The sequence below is a fragment of the Penaeus chinensis genome, chromosome 11 (genome assembly GCF_019202785.1).
Source record: "Penaeus chinensis breed Huanghai No. 1 chromosome 11, ASM1920278v2, whole genome shotgun sequence".
NCBI lineage: Eukaryota > Metazoa > Arthropoda > Malacostraca > Decapoda > Penaeidae > Penaeus > Penaeus chinensis.
This window is the reverse complement of record NC_061829.1, coordinates 41,112,367-41,119,482: the sequence shown is the minus strand read 5'-3', so window position 1 is coordinate 41,119,482 and position 7,116 is coordinate 41,112,367. Positions and strand designations below refer to the sequence as shown.

The 7,116-nt window shown below is 56.1% G+C and overlaps 1 protein-coding gene across 1 annotated transcript in view; it reads left to right on the top strand.

Annotated features, from left to right (window-relative positions):
* LOC125030329 overlaps positions 1–7,116 on the top strand; it is a 14,847-nt gene continuing 7,731 nt past the window's right edge. Inside the window, exon 1 of the mRNA XM_047620307.1 lies at positions 1–293. The gene's annotated coding sequence lies outside the window, so the exon portion shown is untranslated. The remainder of the gene's footprint in view (positions 294–7,116) is intronic.

Genomic DNA, 7,116 nt, shown 5'->3' with positions numbered 1-7,116 from the left:
TCGCCCCTCAGTCTTGCTCCAGCGGCCGCGCCAGCCGGTTGTTGTGTGTGTGTTCCCTGGAGTTAAATCTTCCCAGCGAGACCGGCTCTTGTTGCCCCCCGAGAGGAAACCTTGCCCCTGGGTGTTGCCCTTTGTCCTCCCGGCCCACAGAGATAGAGCCCTTTTAGTCCGTTCGCCGGCCCATTTCCTCGATGTGATGCCCCTGAGGCGCTCCCCTGGCCAGCTTTTCGTGTAGTGATGACGGTCGCAAGTCTGGCTGCCGCGGACGGTGTAAAAGCAGTCACAGAGTTTTGGTTAGTATGCTGGTGTGATACACAGCCACGCACATGGGAGATTCCACCCATGTGCGTGTGTGACGCGTTTCCACATTGCTCTGTTGAAAGCCCTTTTTATGTAACACGGTCTGTGGTAAGTGAGGCGGAATGGCGGAATCACACAATGCGGTGGTTTATTTACATTCTCTCCTTGGGTGGGCAGTTGGCTTGTTCTCGGTTATTCCCTGTTCCCCCTCGCCTCGTCCCGTCCACTTCCCACGTCGGTTCTCGGGTTTCCTCCTCCTCCTCCTCCTCCTCCTTCCCTTGCCGGGGAGCCGACCTGCCTCTTTGTTCACACACGCGCATTCTCTCTCTCGCCGCCGAGGGAAACTTTCTTCCCACACACACGGGCAAATTAAAACAGGATGCGCGGCTGGTTTTTTTTTTTTTTTTTTTTTTCCTCCCTTTCCCTCCTCCTCCTCCCACCATCCACCCTCTCGTCGACAATAGGAAAATGAACCTGCTCATATATCAATAAAAAACAAACAAAGCTCCTATGACAAAAGTCCGTCAAACTATAGCCTTAACACCAATCCAGATCTGGCTTGCTATATCCAGTTGGCATATTATCTTCACCTGCCGAAGTCGGAGGAAGAGAAGGAGGAGACGGCGGAGGTGTTGCTGGCCTGGCTCGGTGTTGCCACATTGCACGTATTAGCCACATTAAATTCTCCATCAGGTGGCCGTCCTCACCCCCCTCCCCGTCCCCCTCCCTCTCCTCCATACCTCTCTACCTCTCGCCCTCCCCACCGCTCTCCCTTTCTCTTCCTCTTTGCCTCTCTTTCCCTCTCCGCCCTCGATCTGTGTTGTCATACTGACCAATCCGTCCTCCTCTTTCGCCATCCCTTCCAAATCAGACACAGGAAGTGCAGAAGGGAGGGGGGAAAAAACACGAGGGAGGGGGGGGGGGGAGGACTCAGAACACGCGGGGTTTGGCGCTGGAGTGCGCGTGGTCAAGCGACTGTGCATGCGTGCGGGTGTGTGTATGTGCGTGCGTTCGTGCGTGTGTGGTGCGTGCGAGAGTTGCGTCGGCGGCATGGAATATACTAGAAGCTAACCAAAGACCAGGAGGAGGAGGAGGAATGGAAGGTCGGGGAAGGAAACTGCCGTTGGGAGGGGGAGGGGGGGGAGGGGAGGACGGGAGAGAACTGGGGTAGGTGGGTGGGGGGGGGGGCGTTAGGTTCAAAACTATGTTAACACGTTTCCTTGGAGCGCTACAGATCGAGGAGAGCTTCAAATAAATCACTACGAGAATAAATGGTTTCGATAAATCATTACAACAGCAAAGTATTCACTACCACGCGACTTCTACCGCTTGGTCGAAGGTATTAACATAAAAAACAGAATGGTGAGAATGTGACTTTACTCCGGAGAGAAGGAATGTACGGAAAGGAGTGCGATTGTTCATGGATTATTGGCCGAGAAAATTCCTGCCTCTGGTGAACGCAGGATAGGCCTACGCTTTAGGTTATTGGATACCTCCACGTCGGCTTAGGAACAGCCTCCTAATTATCTTTCTCTCTCACTCTCACTCTCACACGCACACTCACGATGTATACATAATCCCTCGATTTCGAGTCCAAACACGCCATCTCGTCACTGTCTTGCTTCATGACAAAAAAACCTGCTAGAGAGAAGGCCGTTTGCCTCGCATGAACTAGGATATTACGCAGTTTAGGCTGGGCTCTAGAATCCCTCCTCCCTCTCCCTCTTTCTCTTTCCCCCTCCCCCTTTCTCTTTCCCCCTCCCTCTCTTTCTCTCTTTTCTCCTCCCTCCCTCCCTCTTTCTCTCTATCCCCCTCCCTCCCTCTCTCTCTCTCTTTCTCTCTATCCCCCTTCCTCCCTCCCTCTCTCTCTCTCTTTCTCTCTATCCCCCTTCCTCCCTCTCTCTCTCTTTCTCTCTATCCCCCTCCCTCCCCCTCCCTCCCTCTCTTTCTCTCTATCCCCCTCCCTCCCCCTCCCTCCCTCTCTTTCTCTCTATCCCCCTCCCTCCCTCCTTCTCTCTTTCTCCCTCTCTCTCCTCTCTCCTCTCTGGCATTGAGCTTGTACCGCGAAGCTTCCTGGTAGACCCCGTACATGTGTGTGTTGGGAAGAGGAAGGGAAATGGATGGGAAATGAAGAGGAGGAGGAGAAGGACAAGAAAGAGAGGGAGGAGAACATGGGTGTGAGGGAGGAGGGAGGTAGTCAGGCAGACAGACATGGACGAGGAAAGAGGGGAGGGAGGGTGGGGGCGTTGGTAGGCTGAGGAGCGAATTGCAAAGGCAAGAAGTAGGGCCCGCTTCGTGTGGACAACCTTGAGACAATATCAACAAACACGTGTTGATTTATGTTCGTGGATGCAGTGTACATGAATGGACTTTTGGAAGTGTTGAGCGGCGGTCCTCTTTGGCAACAGCGGGGGTGGGGGGTTACAGGGGGAGGAAGTTGTTTTGTTGCTAAGAATGAATCAACACAGCCACGGGAGGGGGAGGCGCAGCGAGGGCAGGGGAGGGAGTGGGGAGAAGGGGGTAGCGGTGAGCGATGGAAATTTCTCTTTCACAAAGTCCTCCATTGTTGCTCCATAAGACCGTTCCTCCTGCGCCTTTTCTCCTGCCCCGGCCGGAGGCGCGCCCGACGCCCGCCACACGAAAGGCACGCGCTCAACCGGGGTCCGGCCGCACCTCCGCCCACGCACCGCGAGGTCGATATATGGTAGCCACGTCGCCAGCGCCGGAGCCTCGCACTCGAGACAATGCGGGCTTTTGGCTCCTGGTCCTCGGCCCCCATGGCTCTGGCTCGCCGGGCACCGTATGCAGGGGCGGCCTCGGGGTGTCGCAGAGAGTGCACGTAGTGTGGCACAGACTTAACAGCGAAGCTGACTCATTGCCTCTACAGTTCCCTGTGCTTTCTGAGAGCTTCTTTGCCATACGAGCACCGCAGGGAGCGGCGAGGCGCAACGGCGTCCCGTACACCAGCTGTCGCTTTGCTCACCTGTCGACCACACCTACAGGTGTCGGCGTCGCCCGGGGCACGGCTCCTCCTCCGCTCGACGGCCGCCCGCGAGCCGTGCCACGACCTTCACTGCCTCCCGCCGCGGAGGTCAACGCCCTTTAGGACATCATTCTCCTGCGGCACAGACGCCCACGCACAAAGGAGCACACGTACTCGCTCTCAAGTTCCATAAACCGACACATCCCATAAGGTCGAGGCCCTAACGATGATGACTACGCGGAAACAGCCAATAACGGCTCGGCAACAAAGAGAAAGGGTAACCACAAAGGAGAGCCCTGAATTTGCGCGTTCTGAGTACGAGCATGGCAGTGATGCCTTCTTCTCGCTACTCGGGAACGACTCACGCGAAGACTCGCCGAGACTGACTCATCCACAATCTTCCATGACTCGTCTCCCCTTCCCTCCCTTCCTCCTGCCTTGTCTCGCCGCGCTCCGGAAATTGGGTTTTATCGCTTTAGCCTCCGACTGTTGAGTGGAATTGCCTCGCACGCGCTTCATTAGCCGATGAGATGGTGTGCGAATGCGATATCTCTCTCTCTCTCTCTCTCTCTCTCTCTCTCTCTCTCTCTCTCTCTCTCTCTCCTCTCTCTCTCTCTCTCTCTCTCTCTCTCTCTCTCTCTCTCTCTCTCTCTCTCTCTCTCTCTCTCTCTCTCTCTCTCTCTCTCTCTCTCTCCCGTCACCCTTTCGTGGTGCCATACGTGCAAGCGTGCATGCAGCGCGTGGGTGCGAGGCCGCGTGTGCCTGTCAGTCCAGAATGTGAATGAGCCCCCCTTCCCCTCCCCCTTCCCCCTCTCCCTCCCCCGCCTGGACACTGCAGTCACGCACGCGGAGCCCTTCCAACGGCAGGGGGGGGGGGGGTCACCAAGTCGGGGAAGGACCGGGGATGGGAGGTGGGGTGGGGGGTGGGGGTGGAGCAGGGTACACTTAGTTGTGGCACTGCGGGCTGTTGCCGGTGCCAACATCGTACACCTCGGACACATGGTGCCACGGCCACTGCCCCTCCGTCCCGAGGCCACCGTGGATCTACGCGTTATCGCAAATTAAGAGCAGACACAAGCACTCTCCTGCTCTGCATGCATGGCAAGAGGAGGGGGGTGCCAACAACTAAGCTGCGGCCCGCGAGGGGAATATAATCAAGAGTTTTAAAGCTGGGCAGGGAGGGGGGTGCCACGGGGTGCCACGGGGTGCCACGTGCTGGTTCCTACCGTGCCACGAGTCAGCAGAATACGAATTCAGCAAAATCACGAGCAGAGGATACGAAGCGCAGTGGTGGGGAGGCTCTCTCTATGTGTAATAATACACATATGTGTGTGTGTGTATGTATGTGTGTGTGTGTGTGTGTGTGTGTGTGTGTGTGTGTGTGTGTGTGTGCGTGCGTGCGTGCGTGCGTGCGTGCGTGCGTGCGTATCCCTCCACCTAAAACAAACCGATTTTCGGTCACCCCCCCCCCCATCCAACCTTGACCCTTGCACGCTACCCCCCCCCCCCCTTCCTCCAGCCCTCATTTTCTCTCGCCCACTTCCAAATTCACTTTCACTCTCTCTTTCCTCTGACCTTTCCTCGTGGACATTGGGGGAAACAGAAGAGGGGGGCGGGGAGAGGGTTGAGCAAGCGAAGGAGTAGCGTGGTGTTGGGGGGAAGGGGGAAGGGGGAGGGGGAGGGGGAGGGGGAGGGGGAGGGGGAGGGAGGGGAGAGCAAGCTAGCAGCATTGATAAGATAATGATACATATGTATGTTGAGGTAAAGAGCTTGTGAGATGTATCATGCCTCTTGAAATCACACACACACACACACACACACACACACACACACACACACACACACACACACACACACACACACACACACACACACACACAGATTTAGCCGTGAGACATCACCTTAAGTAGCCCCCCCCCCCTAGTCATTTGTTACTAAAAATAGCCTCGGCAGAGGCGAGAAAATGATTCATCAGAAAGCAAAGGTTTGGATGATCAGCGGTCACCTGCGGGCGTGGGTGCGAGCATAAACGCCTGTGCTCCGTCTAAAATACATACAATATAACAATAACGATTATTATTATTTATTATCATTTGTTATTATTGTTGTTAATGAACAATAAAAGCACTAATAACAACAACGCCTCTTAATCTGTGTTCGTATCTTGACCGAGGAGAACGAACGCATGCACGCACGCACGCACGGCGACCTTCCTCTAAATGATCCAATTACGGCGTCCTTTCTCGGCAAGTGTCGCTTATTTCCGGTTGTTTAGCGTCCTCTCTCTCCTCCCCCGATGCCTTCGCCCGCGCACGCCATCCAGGCAGAGGCACACGCACGCACGCACGCACGCACGCACGCACGCACGCACGCGAGTAGACCTACTCCTCATCTTCTGAGGTCTTTGGGCTTAAAATTGATATGCATATACAGCGATTAATCACCGTGCAGATAGATCCGATAGACCTTTCAACATGGCCTCCTCGTATCTCCCACACTGACGGGCAGCCAAGTACAATGCACCGGCGTCTGTCTGTCTTCATCACCCCCTCCCCCACCTCTTCATCACCATCCCCGCCTCTGCGACGCCCCCTCCCCACCACTTCCCCTCCCTCCCCTCCCCTCCCCCCTCCCCCTATGATCGCCATTCCCCAGGGTACGTGCGCGCGCGCGTGTGTGTATGCGTGTAGGTGGTGTTCCGGGCGTGGGAAGTCGTGGGAGGGGGGGGGGGTTAAGGAGGGGGATCTTTTCCGGCCTCGCACTTAGTTTCCTCCGCTAGAGAGGAGGGGGGAGGAGGGGGGCGACGAGGAGGTGGAAGGAGAGAAAGAGGAGGAGGGGAGAGGAAGAGGGAGGGAGAGAGGTGAAAGGGAAAGCAGGCGGGGTGACCGCGCTTCACCCCCTCCGTCACGCACAGCTGCAACATGTCACGACCGAGGAGGAGGAGGAGGAGGAAGAGGAGGAGGAGGAGGAGGAGGAGCAGCAGCAGCAAGGACATTCGGGACAGACGTCTGGTCCCTCGTGTTCCTCTTCCCTTTCCTATTGTTCTTTTCTCTTTTTTCCATCTCTATCTGTCTCTCTCTCCCTCTCTCCCTCTCTCCCTCTCTCCCTTTCCCCCCTTCCTCTCTCCCTCTCTCCCTCTCTCCCTCTCTCCCTCTCTCCCTCTCTCACTCTCTCCCTCTCTCCCTTTCCCCCTTCCTCTCTCCCTCTCTCACTCTCTCCCTCCCTCTCTCCCTTTCCCCCCTTCCTCTCTCCCTGTTCCGTTCTTTACCCCCTCCTTTGTTCTTTCCACAATTTTCTCCCTCCTCCCATCCCCGCTGACCTTGACATTGCCGCATGAGGGGGAGGGGGAGGGAGGAACCCCCACCCCACAAGGCTTTCCCCGCATGACGCCGCCGCCGCCACCATCATGCACGCGGCGGCCTAAGGCAATTCGATGCGAGGGAACGATTGGCTTATGAAAACGCTCTACTTGTACTACACCAGTTAATGAAACTACTACTTATACAACAACAACAACAACGACAGCAAAGTCATGAAAGACACTCCTTGTTAAAAGAAATCGAGGCGAACATTCGTACGGGATTTAGCTCTGTAGGTAGGGGGGGCGCTCAAGAAGTTGCCAACATGTGCCATGCATATGGATGAGGGGGAGGGGGTACGTTTGTGTGTGTTTGCAAGTGGGCGCGTGATCGCCTGTGGTCCACTTAACTGTGGTCCACTTAACTAAAAACAACTTGACTCTCTCCCGGATCCCCTCATCCCCCCCGTCCCTTTCACTCTCTCCCCCCTCCTCCCTCCACTCTCCCCGCCCTTCCCCCTTCACTCTCCCTCAC